The 18,165-nt window shown below is 41.2% G+C and overlaps 1 protein-coding gene and 1 long non-coding RNA gene across 15 annotated transcripts in view; one reads left to right on the top strand and one right to left on the bottom strand.

The window, feature by feature from the left end:
- The window catches only part of ABCC9 (ATP binding cassette subfamily C member 9), an 81,493-nt gene extending 75,645 nt beyond the window's left edge, over positions 1–5,848 (bottom strand). For 7 of the 14 annotated variants that reach the window (XM_071815934.1, XM_071815951.1, XM_071815957.1 and 4 more), the window contains exon 1: positions 588–683. The gene's annotated coding sequence lies outside the window, so the exon portion shown is untranslated. Of the gene's footprint in view, positions 1–587; positions 701–5,540 lie in introns of those variants that run through there. The other 7 variants (XM_071815944.1, XM_071815964.1, XM_071815946.1 and 4 more) reach the window with 5 other exon arrangements.
- On the top strand, positions 204–7,879 carry LOC139829270 (uncharacterized). The gene is made up of 3 exons (XR_011741690.1): positions 204–335; positions 3,999–4,194; positions 5,425–7,879. It is a non-coding gene; the product is annotated as an uncharacterized lncRNA (long non-coding RNA).
- Positions 7,880–18,165: the final 10,286 nt, after the last annotated feature.

Here is an 18,165-nt window from a genome sequence, read left to right as displayed (position 1 = left end):
CGCAGCCGCAGCTATTGGGGCGTACTGGGGTGCGCGCCGAGGTGCCAGCGCTGCGGAACCAAACTGGGCCCCCTTCCCCCGAGCCAGCCGGGGGCTGGAGCCAGCTGCAGTGCCGTCATGCTCGGCGGCCGGCACGGCCACACAGCCCCGGGCAGCGGGGAGGGACGCACCACTCTCCCGCCCGCCCAGCGGTGCGGCCCCGGTACCCGCCCCGGCCGCCCCTCGCCCCGGCCCCGCGGAGCGCCCACGGCAGCGCGGGGCTCTCTCCCGGGATGGAGGCCCCGCGGTTCGGGGCAACCGCCCGCCTGCCCCTGGGGATGGGGGAGCGGGTGTAGGTGAGCACGGCGGATATGCAGCTTAAAGACAGAAGCTGCTTTAGCTCATGGCTTTGGGGGCGGGGGTTGGGGGGAGGAGTGCAAAAAATTCTAAGCGGATCTTAACGAAACCGCTTCTCGGTCCGAGGCAGGTGGAACCCGCGGCCCGCTGTGGGTGGGCTTCCATCTGTGAGGCCGGCGTAAACCCAAAGGAACCGAACTGGTGGAGGAATAACAGGAGTGGAAAAAATGTTTTAATAAAATAGGACTCACCAACGTGAGGAAAATGTCTCGGCAGCTGCTGTGGGGATGGATTAACTTGCCATAGCTCCCAGCTGAGCACTCTCCACTTAAATTGCCTTGGTTTATTTAACTCGCTAAACAGGAAAGGAAGGGTATCTGTACTCTGGGCAGTGTTCACATAACAGACTTATTCTGATTTCAGCTGACAACAGCTTGCCCTGCCATTTTCCATATTGCACACCAGTCCATAGGTCTCCTTCTATGTGTACTTCATGACACACCAACCCTAGCAATGGACTGTGACACTAGTCACTGGGCTGTAACAAGCTACCACTCATTAGCCACATTTGGGTAGCTGCATGTAGGCTCCTCGTCTCTCCGATTTCTTAAGTGAAGAGCTGAAATCACCATTATTTCACCCATATGTGCAGCTCGGTTTTTTTTGAACTGTAGTAGCTGTTTTGGAGAAAGCCTCTCATGGATATTTTGATGAGCAAGTGGGGATAAATTCCTTGACTTATTTTAAACCTACATATAGCATTTATACCAGAGCCTTATGCTAATATAGCAACATATATAAAAAGTTCGGAGTAAATTATATGTTACGGTCTGTCAAGTCTTTATTTCTAAATTTGTCACAGTGACAGAATCCTCATAGTGCTGTGTCAGCACTTGTGCCATCATTTAAAAGATCAGCTTGACACAGCCTCAAGATAAATTTTATTTAAGCTTACAACCCTGTTTAGAAAAAGAAAGGTTCGGTGCACTTATTTTAATTACATATTGCTCATTTTATCTAAAAAATTATGGATCTACCAGGCAAATGTTAATAAAGTAGCAAAGACTCAATTTTCTATTTTAATTTTTCTTAATGTAATGGAAAATGCAGCCTGGTCTTTGAATAACTTCTCTGTCCTTTTTAAATATTTACTGTGATTAAGCTTGGAGGGGGAAGCAGTAGAAGCTTCGTATTATTTGAAATATTTTCCACAGCTTTTTTGAAAGTAATTATTCCTGGTTTCTATGGGGAAAACTGTTGTGGAAAATATATACAGCAGAAGTTTAACAGAGCAACTTCAGTAGAGAAGAATTCTATATGGAGAGGTACAAGAAAATCCCAGACCTCAGAGTTTATAACTGTGAAAGACATATAAGGCAACAGGACTTGAACACAGATTTACAAACCTTCTGATCTTTGATGGACAAGTGCACATAAGCACAGCAGTGGCGTCAGAGGCACCAAATGCAACGCTGCAGATTGTCTTGGTAGTTCTTAATCTTGGCCGAATCTGCATGTAGAGTTGCAGCTTAAATGCTGCACACAATATAAACTTTTCAGATCTCCAGTTTTATTGGTTCTGTTTGAGAAAGGTTTGCTGTTTTGTTGTTTGTTTGTTTGTTTGCTTTAAAATCAGTCACAATGGCAACAAAATACATATGGTTTGGATTACACTCTTTTTTCATTTCAAAAACCCCACAAAACCTGAGAGCTGTTTTTAATATTGAGGGCTTTTAGAGGCTGTCAAGAACAATGTAGTATTTGCACATTCTCTAAGCATACAGGAGTTTGATCCTAAATATCATCAAGTAGACTTCTTACACTATAATTTAAATTCTATCAAACCCTTAGACCCACTTGTAGTATAAACAACAATATTGTGGATTTGACGTGTGTGTCTGTGTGTATGGAGCTGGAAGAAAGGGTTGTCTTTTTGGTTTTATCTGTATTGTATTGAATTTGTGTCCCCCAGGCTGATATTGGACAATTCAGACTATTGTGTGTTGCCCAGAAAATCTTCACTTATTTCTAAACTAGCAAACCTACCAGTCAGATTTTAGCCCCTCTGCAAACAAGACAGGACTAAACTAGGAACAGGTTATTTTTCTACCATTGAACTCAACATGGCAGCTACATTGACTGGTTCCATTTACAAATTTTGGCTTTTATATACATAGTAGTCAGAAACAAAAAGATGATTAGTGGTCTAATTTCAGTGCAAATGTCTGAAATGGGACTTAGATACTGAACACAGAACTTGCCTCACCCAGAATAAGATGACAGATATTTGATTGCTTATGTCTCCACTAGTTGCCTAGACTGCCTGTATAGCAGTTGGAGAGAAAAATACATTTTCAGGTGATAATTCTTTTCATCCTAAACCAGGAATATAAGGTAGTGAGACCTCTTGCCCCTCTGGATATGACCATCTCATCCCATGGAGAAGGAGAGAGTCTATATGATTGTTACAGGTTTCAGTAATTCTCACATGGGTAAGAATTAGTTAAGTAGACTCCTGCTGCTATGCAGCCTATGCTACATTTGGAAATGAACCTAAATCACTGGAGCATTTTTGAAAATCTTACCCTGCATCTTTTTCTTTTTTTCTTTGAGGTATCAAAATAAATTTTCAGCCTGAGGTATTTTTGCCATGTATCCACTTCACATTATTGTGTACAGCAAGAGAATATGATAAAAGGGTACCAATCTTGACAAGCATCTTGTTGAAGTCATCCCCACCATTTTATTAGACCTACTAGAATGCATACGCTCCTTCTCCCACATCCCTTACTATCTCTGACTGTAATTCCATAAGTTGTCTTACTTGAGCATTGCTATGTTCAATGTTGGGATAAATGCATAGCATAAGCAAAGATGAATCATCAAAACTATAAGAAATCTCTTTTATAGGAAAAGATGAAATTCATTTGTCTATACTAACCTTGAAATCTGACATCGATGTATCTAAAATGCAGCATTTTTTGGTCATTATATGCATCATACACAATACATTCTTCAAAAAGCCACTAACATAAGGGGATGGATTGGATCCTTAAGAAGACCCGTATCTTCTTTTTCAGGCAAGATACGTAGAGCAGTCAGCTTGCCTTTCAAAAAAATTCAACTGTAAAAGGTCCCACATCTGCCTTTTATCTAAATTCTCATACTCCAGGTTCTGAAGTTGCATGTCACGAAGCTAGAAGCTTTTTAACAAAGTCTGTGTTCAGGTTTCTGGGAACAAAAAGACCAGACCTTCTATTAAAATTCACTTTTGTAGAAAAGGCAAACCCCAAATATATTTAAAATCGTTGTGGCCACGCTTTATGTTGTATTTCTGTTAATAATATATGTCACCTGGGTAATTTAACTGCTGCAGTAGTAAGTGTAGTAATTGAGGTTTTAATAGGCATTGCCCTGTTCTTTGTGTTATTAACTACCCCTGTAATTAGTGGGTACTAAAATTCCTGTATCTCTGATCTTTTCTTAATCTCTCTTGTTGATATCATCTGGAACCCTTGCTGGAAATCAGGAAATGGTAAATCTAAAGTCTGTCTTAAAGCACACAGAACTTTATTAAATCCCATGCTTATATGGATTAAAATCTGGAATAGAAGTTAGTCAAAAGGATTAAGATTAATTTAAAATAACTCTACTGTTTACAGCAGGACATGTCAATGGCACAGCAGTGGAAGGCAATGTCTTAGGAGAAGACACTAAAGCTCATTTATAAAAACAAATAAAAACATCCTAAATGATCCAGCAATCAGCAAACTGCAGAATCATTATGTTACAAGGAATGGAGCCCCCACAGACTCTCCTAAAACACTTTCTGAAGGTCCTCAGTAGGATATATCTAAGGTACTTTTGTAATACTTCATCATGAGTCTGATAGCATGGTCAAAGGGTCTGATTGCATGGTCAAAGGGTAGAAAGAAAAAAAATGGGATAAATTGTTACAACACAACTTGGTTTAGTTCCAAACCAGCAACAAGATAATAACATATGGTACAAAACGATAGAAAATATGGGTAAAAATAGCAGTTCCTGTAGAACAGTGGTAGAAAAACACCACTGTAAAGTGTATTTTGCTTCAAGGCAGACTCTTGGCAGACAAGATAAGATTTAGTAATTTGACTTCAGGGAGATTTACATCACATTTGCTGTAATAAAGCAAATATTCTGAGAAATGTAAAAAGTAATTAAATAGGCATCATCAGTGTACGTTCTCTGTTTTCCATCTTGTCCCTGTAGCAGTCATGGGTTTGATAGGGAGCACTATTTCATTTCAAGTGGATGAACGGATTCTTTTGCAACTTTGCCTATGAAATACCAACATGCTGAGGCAATCTGGAGATCATCGAACAAATGCGACCAGAATCATTCCAGCCAAATTCCCAGTTTGTGAATTGGTTTGTAAATTGACTGCACATGATTCTGCATTTAGCTGTTCTGATGAACTAATTTAACTTTCCTCCCAGTTATCTCAGAGATGTGAAGAAGAAGCTATTAGATGTGCGAGCATGTGGGTTATGTGTTAAGTAATGTATTGCTTATCATTCTAACTGCAATTAAACATAAGCCCATCCATACAACACAGATCCAGATCTGGTCTGCAAGATCTATCATCATCCAGCAGATGCTTCAAATTAAAGGGTCGATTTTTATTTACTGAGAGACAGATTCTGTGCACCACCTTGCAGCAACTATCTGCTAGATGTGGCTATGGCATGTCTGAGAGAAGTAAAATTTGTCTGGTTTTAGATTTGAAATATAAGGTAAGAGCCACTAATGATAAGTATCATATACATACGACATGCTATGTCTGAACAGAGGAAATGATATCTTCAGGAGGTAGAACTCCCATTTCCCTCTTCAGAAAAATCCTAGATGGAAGTATGAGTTCATGAAACTGGAATGCAATATGTCCGATACACATTTCATACATTGTATTGTGTCCCAAGGAGCTGATGTGTATGTGAACTCTTATTTAGACTAAATAAAATCCAAGCTCACTTTATCTGTTGCTATAGCAATATTACGTTGATGGAAAAAGTAGCTAATGATATTCTGATTTGTTTTGCTCCACAGAGCAGAGAAAGAAACTGTGAGAAAAAGAGAGGGGAAGAGAAAGGAGAGATGCTTTAGAGGAAGTCTCCAGGAACATTTGTGTCTTTAAGAAAAATACAGCTGAACATCCTTCTTACCTTCATTGAGCAGATCCTCTTGTAAGACAAGGTGGCTTCATTTGAGCTGGGTATTTGGCTAAAGTAACTCAAAAGGTGAGATCCAAGGAAAAAAGAAAGAGAAAAGAATCTGGTCACTTTCAGAAATTACGAAGACAAGCGGGTCCATTGTGGAGCAGCCATGTTCTGAAGTTTCTCAGATTTGTATGCTGCTTAATCCTTACCATGTAGCCCAGGTTAATTAAAGTGGTTCAATACCAGCTGATAGGAAATCCATGACTAGTAGAGTTGTTTGGAATTTTGCTTTGAGAGGCTTTTGTCTAACTCATTTAAAAAAAAAAAAAAATCAAAGTATTTTTGTAATGTTTTTACTCTTGACTTATGAAAAATACAGCCTTTTTCTCATTTCTGTCTTTTCCTCCCTCTTTTCTGTAGCAAAACATAGAGGAAGAAGCTGGAAAACCTTTTTTTTTCACCCAGGCATTTTGAGAGTCCTTAGTATCTCATATTTGTTGAGATGAAAACCATGATAAAATTGTGAAAAGTCTTATGCATGACAAATTTATTTTTCTGATTCCTATGACATTTGTTTCAGCCTTTTCAAAATGCAAAATGCTAACTTTAGGCCCCATATTTTGAAAATCTTAACTTACTTCCTTAAGAACCAGTGCTAATGCTGTTAAGTACATTCCCACTGAAGGTGGGAGGAGATGAAGTTTCCTGACACCCCGGAGGATCAAATTTTCTGAGAAAATTTCCAGAGCTAAAAAGAGAGAGATTAATTGAAGTAAAAGAAGATGGGGAATGTATGGGATGATGTAGTTACTTAATGTACTAACACATTTTATTATGTCTGGAGAAACCCAATAATAGATAATATTCCCACAACATTTACCCCAGTTTCTGGACACACTTTGAGCAGTAGAAAACAACTTTCTTCTTGAGAAAGTTTTTTCTCCTGCAAATATGCATTTCAGCTTTTCCCATGGAAATTTACAAAGCTTCTAACACTGGCAGAATAGTTCCCTTAACAAAAACATTCTGTGTTTCATTATCAGGTATCACCAACAGAAGCATCCATCATGTTATGTAGATATCTACAACATTGTCCTCTAGTCCTTTTGAACCAAGTACTGAGGTTGGTGGATTCTCAGAACCTAAAACATTATGTTCTTTCAATAAATAAAATACAAAAGCATTAGCAGTCTCAAATTTAAAAACTTTATCTTGCACAGACAGGAGCTGATGAAGTCTTCCAAGGCAAGTTAGTTTTCCTACTGCAGCTGCACCTTCCTGTAAGTTCTTGGTGTGTAACTGTTAATAATGATCCTGCTATCATTTTAAACAACTGCTTTTCATACATATTTTGAAGCATTCAACACTGGTACCAAAACAAAATGTACCGGTACTCAGGCATCTTCCATCTTTGTATGGTGCTGTGGAAGAGAGTGATACAGGGGAAGTTCCTCCTCCCTATCAACAGTGCTTGCTATCAGAGCAATAAGTGTCATTCCTTCTGAGCCCTAAGAAACACACCAAGGAAGACAAGAAGTTCTTGGCTTGAGCTAACAGAGTAGCTGGTTAGGGAAAATGAGAAGACAGACAGCAGGAAAATTAGCCTGCATTAACATGGGCAATTTAACCTGACAAAAAATAATGGCTGGTGGAATAGCTGGATGCTAGTTCTTGTGGTGAGCATGGCCATGGTCAACACCAGGAGGAGCTCTGGCTCCAGAACAGCATCCCCTTGCAGCTGTCTTCACACTTTCTGCCTGAGCACAATTAATCCAGCCTCAGAAAAACACTTCTTTTCATATCAAAGATATATATTTTACGTAGTTTTCACAGTTAATGACAGTTAAAGGAGATGTAATGCACTTCAAATAACATAACAGGTAAATTATTTAATTGGCACCATTCACTGAGCAGGTCATTGCAAGTGCTGTATTGTCAACAGTTACTAATGTTTTCCAGGAGTCCTTTCCTTAGAGACAAGGTAACAGAATGATGTCTGACTTGCCTTAGACTTCCCAGGAAAGCTCCATCTGTGTTTGAACACAGATCTTTGCTTCAGATCACTTAGAACAAGCTATAGTGAATCTCCTAACTTGTTTTAAGACATGGTATACAACAGATGCCATACAATACATGCCATTTGTAGCCCAAATAGTTGAAAGCAGACCACTGTGTAGTACTGACGGGTAGAACATTTCAAAGAGCAGCTCTAGACCACACCTGGACTGAGTCTGGGAATATGATTTGAGCTTACATGGTTGAACTGACTGAGGGTTTTGTCCCACGTTACCAGAACCTCCTGTTTGTTTGGTTTTTATCTATAAAATCATTTCATATTACAGATATTTTTAATGTTCTGTGTCTTTATTAACAGAATAAAATAATTCTTTACTCCATTATGAGCATGGCACTACTTCTGGGGAGGATTAATGAAAGATCAGAATTTATCACAAATGCTATATGGCTATATATGTCTACAAATACGTATTCAATGACTTGCCTTCCTAGTGGCAACTACGAGTGAAATGTGTCTCATGCACTGGTATGGGTAGTCCAAAATGACTATTTGCTAACTCAGCGTGTGAGAACCATCTTTCAAAATTTCCATTGTAGTGAAACAGGAAGATTGTACGTGCAGACCTGAGCTCTGTAATATTCTCAGCAGCTGTGTTGAGGCAAGTGACCCTAAGGAAATGTGACACAAAATATCTCTGGGTCTGAGAAGACAGTCAGCTAAACACGGGGGCACGAGAGCAACAAGAACTTTCTGACTACAGGCTGTTGCGCAAGCAATGGAGAGTGGGAAGTAGATTTCCTAATAGCGTGAACGACAAAGGTGGTATCAGGACACCCTGATCTCTGCCTGATCTTTTGTACAGTCTTGTGTGATTCACATGCTCAGAGAAATTATTAAAAGCAGTATTTATCTGACCTTGAAAAATTATGTTCAAGCTGCGCATGTGCTTTCTATCTAGGGCTTGCTCTGTGGGTCATCAGCCAGCAGTGAGATTTGAAATAGGAACTGGTCCAAACAACAACACTTTACTGTACTTGTTTCCCATCCAGCTTGAGGCCTAGACAGAGGGAGGGTGTTTACATTGAAAGGAAGATGAGCAGCATGAGTGTGCAAGGGATTAATTTAACGTAAAGTGAAACTATTGTCAGTTCTGTACCTGTAAGTCTTGCTCTACAAGGAGCAGGAATTCCAATTCAACACAACTGTAAAAGAAGTAAAAAATACAGTGATTAGAAACTGCAAGCAGTAATAGCATAATGGCATCTGCAGAAGCTATTTCATCTGTAATAATCATAGATAACTGCCTGGAAATCTGTCTACAGTAAAAATAGCTGGCGATTTTACTGAGTTCACCATGGACACATTTCAACATCATTGTTAGAATAAGAAGGGTAATTTAAGAAGAGTTCTTATTGCACCTCTGACGATGATTTTCTCCGTTGATATTATTTGCTTCTGTACTGCATGGTGTTAACACTGCTGTAATAATGGCAGTAGATGGCCCTCTTCCCACCAGCTGCCAAAAGCACACGCCAATATGCTAATTTTGAGTTACTCAGGGTTATACCAGACTATGTTACAGGAGAAGTTTCAGAAGACATGGCAGACTAGCAGCTGTATGAATCTATAACTAAATCTACTGCTTTAGATAGAAGAAGGTATACATTTCTTTAGACTAGGTACAAATAAAGCAAGCTCTGTTCTGATTAGGCCACAATTTCATATTGTTGATTTTTCTTCTACTGATAAGCAACATGCAGAACCTTGCACTTGGCAGGCCAAAACCATGAGCAGCAGTCAGGGATGTTCAGTGTCAGGCAAAAAAAGAGGCACTATATGCATATTCCTGTGCTTCAAATGAAAGAATTTGTTAATTTGTAAAATAAACATGAATTTCATAAATAGTTTTAACACAAATTGTGGGCAAACAGCGGCAGCAGATTGAGGATATTTATGGACTCAGGCAGATAAATTGTTTAATGACCCCGTGCACAGATAAAATGAGGGAGCTGGCTGCTAAAGTTGTAGAGATTTGTAACAAAAAAAGAAAAGAGTGTTATGAACACGATATGAACGGAAATATATGTGTGTGAAAGCACCAGATGAGACAGCAGAACAAGGGGTAAAAGAATAACCTGTACTTACAATGAAGAACACTATTCCCTTGACACTGTTCCCAGAACATTGTTCTCAGCAGTAAAACGGAGTAATATGATCTTTAGGTCAAGCCCCAAAGGCCTGCACTCAAGCTCACAAGGCCACACTCTGAGACCACAGGACAAGATGACTTGTCATCAGAAGATGCTGCATCCTTACAACAGGAGGATGGCAGCAAGGCTGCAGCGTATGACATACAGCATTTCTTTTCCCATTAGCCTGCTGGAAAAACAGACATACATTTCAAACAAACAAGAAAAACCAGGAACTTTGCCTAAGATTTATGAAGGCTGAAGTATGTAAGAGCCCAAAACAAAGGACTGCCCTATAACAAACATTGATTCCTAAAGGGCATCAAAGATCTGTCAAAAACCAGGTTCATTGTTGTCAATCAAGAAGAACTCCAGAGAAATTATGAACATGTGACAGATAGTGTCCTTTGCTACCTATGCTGCACAGAAGTGATCCTTGCCTGGGAGACACATGTAGGTGCTTGGAACTGTGATTTGGGACTGTGAGTGAAATATTCAAAGGAATGGTGGAGCACACCATCAACTTACCCAGAGATTTTATAAATAGATAAAAAGTTCTCTAAGATCTAGCACTAGGTTTTGTTATGATGAATTTTCCTTTTTTAAAAAAACTTATATTCCTATATTCCTTGACTCCTTCTCCTCTTTTAACTCCTCTCTATTGTAATCTTCTCTGAGACCTGTGTATGATAGTGGGTTTGTGGTTCCTCTCTCTCTGTTTTCTTTGTTAAATTGTCTTCCTTGCAACCATAATTTTCATAAAATATAACAAACCCAAAGGGAGATGGAAGGGATTTAAAGAGATTTAGGTCACTCAATATACCTAGAACAAATCCTAACAACCTTGTCAGTGCCGGCTGCCTGCTGGGGAGGTAACCCCCCTAAGCAATGCAGGGGTAATCGCCCTTCCAGTTACCACTTCCAATAGCTCATCTGAATATCCTATGATGTAACTCTAGCTTGTAACTTCTTATCATAGGCAAACTGACATGACAAAATCTTTTTTCTTTGGTTTTTTTTTTTTTCCAGCAATATTTTACTTGTGTGACAATTACTATCATGTCCCCTTTCAGCTTCTCCTTCTTTTGATTAAAGAGCTCTGTTTCCCTCAACATTTCTTCACAGTTTCAGCCTAAGAAGGACAACTTGGCAGAATTTTTTGGTCCTTTCCTTTATCAGCTGGCAACAACTATCTCATATTTTTGGGGTTCGCTTAGCCTCCCATAGGCTAGTTGATGTAAAGAAGATGTAAGAAAAAATCAGCTGGTCATGAGTGTGATAGAGAGTTAGTCCAAAAATCACAAAATGCTGAACTGTGAAATTTCCTGACAGTGTAACAAGACATACAAGTCGCAATAAAAAGAGTGAAAAGCCACCAACCACAGAAGAAAATATAATTCATGTACTATGTCCATTAAGTAGGAAGGAACTTTTGAGGAAGGTTTTATGGAGGATCACAACTAAACCACACTACAGAAGAAAATTTTTAAAACAACTATCAAGGTAACAAAGGTCTTTGCAAGTCTGAACTAGGGGAAAATTTCTGTCTGCTTCCACATCTGGCTAAAAGCTTAACTTTGTCCATGGAATCAGGACACACTAACCTGGCAGCTGAAAAAGCTGAGTATCGTGGGATAACCAGCGCTGCCAAAACTCACTTTCCAGTTGGGGGAAACTCCTGTTGTACCCTCTTTAAAGGCAATTCAAAGTTTAGGTGCCTTTAACTGTTCTCTAAAGGTACCTTCTGAAGGATACTTGAACTATATACTTTGGCTATACGAAGAACCTGAGGTATTCAGACTTTCAGCTTATTGCCTCATTTAGATGCCTGGATTTTGGTAGGATGAATCTAAATCATGGTATCAAAAATTATGTATAAGTGTAAATATCTGCAACATTGACTTGATTTACAAAGTTGTTTAGATTCTTTTATAGTAAAGATTAAATATAAATCAGTGTTGTTATTACAAGAATTAATAATTATTTTCTAGCCAGACAGGTAATGTCAACACCATTTGTCAAATCATATCATAGTCTTGGTAATAAAAACTTCAGCAGTTTGAAATTACTCTTAAATGTACATATTTCAGTTCTCTCTGATTTCTTCTATGTACATGAGATGGCCAAAGGGAAAACAATCCATTCATCAGGCATTCAATTAAAGACAGTGCATTTCAATATGGTGCAGCAAAGTAATTTGCCCCATTTCATTTCTGCAAAAAGTCCAAGTAACATACCAAGCGTAAGCTCTAAGTAATCATATTCCTCCTGCCTGCTTTTAAGAAATCTCAGACCCTTGAATACTTCCTTGTCCTTTTTTATCAACATGTTAACCTTTATTCACCTAATTCTCACGTATGAACAGATTATATTAACTCAAGACTTGCAGGAAGCTTCCAATAGCAGGAATAGGTAATTTGCCAGACTTTCTCAAGCCCATTCCTTATTTCCTTTACAATGGTTTGACTCCAGCATAACTCCAGGGATTTCACTGGAGCTACTCATGGTTCAAGGCCAGGAAAGGAGATCTGAACCTCTGAACTGTCTCGTTGCTGCAGAGAGAGGCCTAGAAATAGTAACTCCCAGTTTACCCAGATCTCTGAAGCTTCCACTACATGCTTCCATTGAGTCTTTCTTATCTGTTTGTGTAGTGTTCATTAATTTAGGTATGTCCTGGAAAAAGACCACTGGACCCACCTGCACCATTACTTGTGGAGCCCCGCTGATGTAAACCAAATCAGATTATCATACATACAAAGTTAAATTCTGGCCACAGTTAGGTCAGCAGCAATTTTACCATTGATTCTTAAGGTGTCAGGCTTTCACCAACACACCACAAGGCCCATGGAGTCCAATGTGAGCTTCAAAGAGTCACTATCACATACTTTTCCTGTCTTAAAGCCTAAGAACAGTGTTGTGACCAGTGTGAGTGTCAGAAAGGGCAGGGCCGATCTCAAGACTGGCAACTCAGGAGATGAAAGGGCAGGGCAGATCTCATGCCTGGCAATCCAGAGTGTGTTAGTTTGAAAGCAGACCCCAGCTGTCATTACTAGTGAGGTTTCTTGTTCAGCTGTGCCTGATACACATTAATAACAGTTGCACACTGCATAACAAAACATTTCCCTAATTAATAGCTTAAGTTCCACGATGAGCTCCTTATTAATAGATTATAGCTTTCAAACAGTGATCACAGTAACGCCTCCATAGGGACCTACTTGATGCCTCCAGTTTTGTTCATTTTTCTCCCTGCTTTTACTCAGAGACTTGAATAAATGGACTTTTTTTCTTGAGAGAAACTGCAATGTGATACTGTATAGCAACTGAATGGTGGCCAGAAAGGAAATGCACAGATTTTATTATCCCCAATGGAATTGTATGGCATGGAACATGTTTTCAAAATAGATTTATTCCCACTAATTTTGCTAGTATATCAGTCTTTCCTTGAAATGAGCCTGTTTGGCCTTACTTTTTCAGGGGCAGTGAGGCATGACAGGACAAGGAGCAGGCAGGCTGTAAAGTCACAAGGCCTTGACTGCATTATGTGATGTGGGAATGTGTGCTGTACCAGCTCGCTGCGACAGGAGAGCTGAAACCCTTTCCTCCACGCTGAGAAACATGTGCCTGCAGGCCACTTCGTGATTACGTAAATGTTCCAAAGAAGCGGAAAGCATTATATTTTTTGTTTTGTTCTCCACTACATTATTATTAGAGGAGCAATTGTTCTTATCTCACCGAGTGCTGTTACCCACACAGTCCCTTCAGGAGCAAGATATCAGTACAAATATGGAAGAAAAGAGTCTGAATGTATTTAGGTGAGTAATATGTACTCAAACAAGCTCAGAGCTGTGTTCCATCCTTGGATACTGAAGCAGCTGGCTGACGAAATCTCAGACCCAGGTAGAGTTATCAAGACTGGAAAACACAAAATATCCCCTATGTCAAAAATGGGAGGAAAGGAAGACCCTGAGAACGATCTGCTATGTCTACTTTAGCAAGCAGTGTGACATGCTTTAGCAAGAGTTTACACGCTTTGAGACTCAGTTCAGAAGTGCACTCTTGATCTGAACTAAAATTTTGATACAGATGCATTTAGACCATTAGTCATACACTCAACCCTGGGAAAACAAAAACACAAAAAAAACCAAAAACCACAACAAAACCACAACAAAAAAACCCAACAACAACAACAAAAACCCCAAACAAACAAACAAAAAAACCCCAACACACTGGAATAAATAATAAACAAAGTTTAAGTTTGGAAAGCACATAAAAGAAATCAAAGGAACTAACAGCAGTCCCATGCCTGGGTTGTAGAAACCTCCATTGTCAAAACAGGCTGGGGGATGAGGGGATTGAGAGCAGCCCTGCCGAGAGTTTGGGGATGTTGTTTGATGAGAAGTTTGACATAACCTGGCAACATGCACTTACAGTCCAGAACGCCAACTTCATCCTGGCCTGCAGCAAAAGACATGTGAGGGAAGTGATTCTGCCCCTATACTCTGCTCTGGTGAGACCCCACCTGGAGTCCTGCATCCATCTCTGGAGCCCTCAGGACAGGAAAGACATGGACCTGTTGGAGAGGTGCCAGAGGAGGCCACCAAGATGATCAGAGGGCTGAAACACCTCTCCTGTGAGGACAAGCTGAAAGAGTTGGGGTTGTTCAGCCTGGAGAAGGCTTCAGGGAGACCTTATTGTGGCTTTTCAGTAAAGAGTAGTCTATAAAAAAGATGAGGACAGACTATTTAGCAGGGCCTGTTACGACAGGAAAAGGGGTAATGGTTTTAAACTAAAGGAGGGGGGATTCAGGATAGACATGAGGAAGAAATTTTTTACAATGATGGTGGTGAAACACTGGCCCACATTGCCCAGAGAGGTGGTAGATGCCCCATACCTGGAGACATTCAAGGCCAGGCTGGACAGGGCTCTGAGCAACCTGATCTAGTTGAAGATGTTCCTGGTCATTACAGGGGGGGTGGACTAGATGACATTTACAGGTCCCTTCCAACACAAACTATTCTATGATTCTATGACTAGCAGTCAGTAATAACTTACCTAGAACAAGTCAAATCAGTATAGTTTCAATCTACAAACCCAGGCCTGTGGCTAGAGGAAGACAGAGCAGTTAACTTAAGCTAGTAAAACTCTTGACAGTGTCTCACATGGCTTTCACATAAATAAACTAGGGGAATGCGGTTTACATGAAAATATTTTAAGATGGGCGCAGATCTGTTGCTGTAGGAATAAATGCAAGATACTGCATTTGGGCAGATATAGCCAGATGTGAAGACGAAGTCTGGTAGTATCTGGTGGCCATGCAACAGCTCTTGCAGAAACAAATCTTAGGTCATAGTGAAGCACTGGCTGAATTATGTTAAGTATTGTGCAAGAAAAGGTAATTACGTAGAGGTGTATAAATATTATTACTGATAAATCATCCAATTTTCACAACGTGATGGAATAAAATACACATATTTTTAACACATTGCTTCTTGATGGGTAGGTATTTTGAATATTTTAACAAATCTAAGAAACTACGAAAGAGTTTTAATACAGTTTTAATAATATGATTTCTCATTCTTCATTTGTTAAGGCCTTGTATATTTTCTTTGTAACATAATGCACTATACAGGTGCCATCTCTGGCTACTTGAGAGGAATTTCTCAGAGAACTGCACAAAATCATATGACTCAGAGTAAAAGTCAGTCCACAAAACTGACCTTAAAAGGAGTTCTATCTTTCTTCTCATTACAAAGAACGTTGGTTTGGAGCAGAAGTGCACCCTGTAGCTGTTACGTTTGTCCAGAAGTTTGGCAGGCATTTGCTATTCCTTTTTGTTATATCTGTGTCTAAAAGACTTGACAGGTAAGGTCTAGCATAGTTGTGCCAGGTTACAAAGTTAGCACTGATAGCACTTTTATTTATACCCTCCTGGAGATTCCTGCCTGTACAGCAGAGTTGGCAGCTCTCAGCAAGACCAAACAACTTTGCACTGCAGTCAGTCTTGTTCAGTTACGCATTTTGTTGGCCTTTGTCTGTCATGGGCACAGCAACCTCTGACGGACATGTAGTACTAAAAAGGTAGGAACTTAGATACGATAAAGGGTTGAAACTCTTAAGTTAAAAGAAAAAAAAAATCAGAATTAAGTGCATGGAAAGTCACCTGCAAGAATTATGATACTTAGCAGTTTATGGCTACTAGTTTCATCTAAAAAACAAATCAAAACAAAAGAAGCCTGAAAGGTGCTGACTTGATCTCCATAGTAGAAGAGCAAGCTGTCTGTCTCTGCTGGGTATCTTTGAACAGATGATGAATTCGGAAAGAAAAAACAATCCCTCAAATGATTATTCTTCTTAAATGTCTGCCTACAGCTGAATATAACTGGAAGTGTTTCCTTCAGCAGTGGTAGACGAGGTCCTTCTCTGCTACACACCTTGAATAACCTGTGAACTGCATGTGATACATTTCCATCCCAACCACAGGTGGGAATAGTGCAAGAATGGCAGGAAGAATTGTAAATATGTTCAAGCAACTGCAACTGGCGTGTAGAAAAACACATAAATCACAAGTAGAACCTCTGTGTTTAGATAACAGGCCTGTGAAAAAAAAGTTGTAAAGGCACCTTATGATACATACTTGAGATTCCTGCAGGCAAAGATCCAAAGATCAAAGCAGTGTGGTAAAAAGCTATGTACAGGCTGAAATGAGCAGGCTCGTGGATCTTCACCAAGGGCTGAATTCTGCAGCACCTGTGTTGCCGCTTGTGTGACCTCTGCCCAGGAGCTTAAGCGCTGTTTTGGAAATCGCCTATTCAGAGAGGTAACAAAAATAAATTTGCTCTTTGCGTTACATCTGTGGCCTCTGGTTATTCCTGCAACCTATCTGCATTGGCTCACGCAGACAGAGACCCTGCCGCTCCACGAGTGACTTTATGATGCTGTTCAACGGCCTCTACTTTCCATTTTCCAAATTACACTAAGTAGCAAATTCCCATGCAGCCTTATATTGGCAGCGTATTACTTTATTCATCCAGTTTCTATTGGTAAATTGCACTTAACTCACCACATAACGTACCCGCTGGACTTAACACCGGGTATTTTAATGCACTTTTGTAGGAGGTGGAGGAGCGAGGGCAGGTTTTCCTTCCGACGTTAAAAAGGCTCCCGTGTGACTGCGCTGCCCCCTGCCGGGGCTCCGCACGCAGCACAGAATCACAGAATGTTAAGGATAGGAAGGGACCTCGAAAGATCATCTGGTCCATTCCCCCCGCCGGAGCAGGAACACCTAGATGAGGTTACACAGGAATGAGTCCAGGCGGGTTTTGAATGTCTCCAGAGTAGGAGACTCCATACCCCCTTTGGGCAGCCTGTTCCAGTGCTCTGGCACCCTCACTGAGAAGAAGTTTCTTCTCATATCTAAGTGGAACCTCCTGTGTTCCAGTTTGTACCCACTGCCCCTTGTCTTATCATTGGTTGTCACCGAGAAGAGCCTGGCTCCATCCTCGTGATACTCACCGTTTATATATTTATAAACATTGAGGTCACCCCTCAGTCTTCTCCAAGCTAAAGAGACCCAGTTCCCTCAGCCTTTCCTCATAAGGGAGATGCTCCACTCCCTTAATCATCTTCGTTGCTCTCCGCTGGACCCTCTCCAGCAGTTCCCTGTCCTTCTTGAACTGAGGGGCCCAGAACTGGACAATATTCCAGATGTGGTCTCACCAGGGCAGAGTAGAGGGGGAGGAGAACCTCTCTCGACGTACTAAAAAAAGCCGTGACGCTGGGGAGAGGCTGAGATTTCATGCTGGTGGCTGACGAACAAAACCTGCCGACTCCGGTCGCCTGGTGCTTGCGCAGCTCCTCACGCACAGGCTGCTGCGGCGTCTCAGCTCCCACCCACCAGGGTTTTCCAGCTCCAGGGCTGACCACCTTAAAGCCACCTCTTATGTGCCGGCAGGAAGCGCAACCACGCCTTTGGCTAGCTTTTCTTTTTTGCCTAAAGTACTAAATACAGATTCCGGGCCACATGCATACCGCAGGGCGTTGGGGACTCGCCCTCCCTTCTTGAAAGCGTCACCTGAGAACACACCGAGCTGCCCCCTCCCCCCCCGGCCTGGGTTTTTCGGGGTCGCCGCGCCAAGATGGCGCCTTCTCTTCACAGGCAAAAAAGGCGCCTCGCCCCCCCATGTCCCCCGAAACCGGGGTGTCCTTCGGTGCTAGACCCCTACACCCTCACAGCCACCACTGCCCGCAGCACCGTCCCCACGTTCCCCCGCCCCGAGCTCTTGCAGCACTCAGGCGCGGCAGCGCCGGCGCCCCGCCCGGCGGAAGGACTACACTTCCCAGCACGCACGTTCGGTGCGGGGAAGGGCGGTGTGGCAGGGAGCGCCCCGCCCCGCGGGAGGACTACACTTCCCAGCACGCACGTTCG

The sequence above is a fragment of the Patagioenas fasciata genome, chromosome 1 (genome assembly GCF_037038585.1).
Source record: "Patagioenas fasciata isolate bPatFas1 chromosome 1, bPatFas1.hap1, whole genome shotgun sequence".
NCBI lineage: Eukaryota > Metazoa > Chordata > Aves > Columbiformes > Columbidae > Patagioenas > Patagioenas fasciata.
The sequence above is the reverse complement of the archived record's forward strand: the minus strand, read 5'-3'. Positions and strand labels throughout refer to the sequence as shown.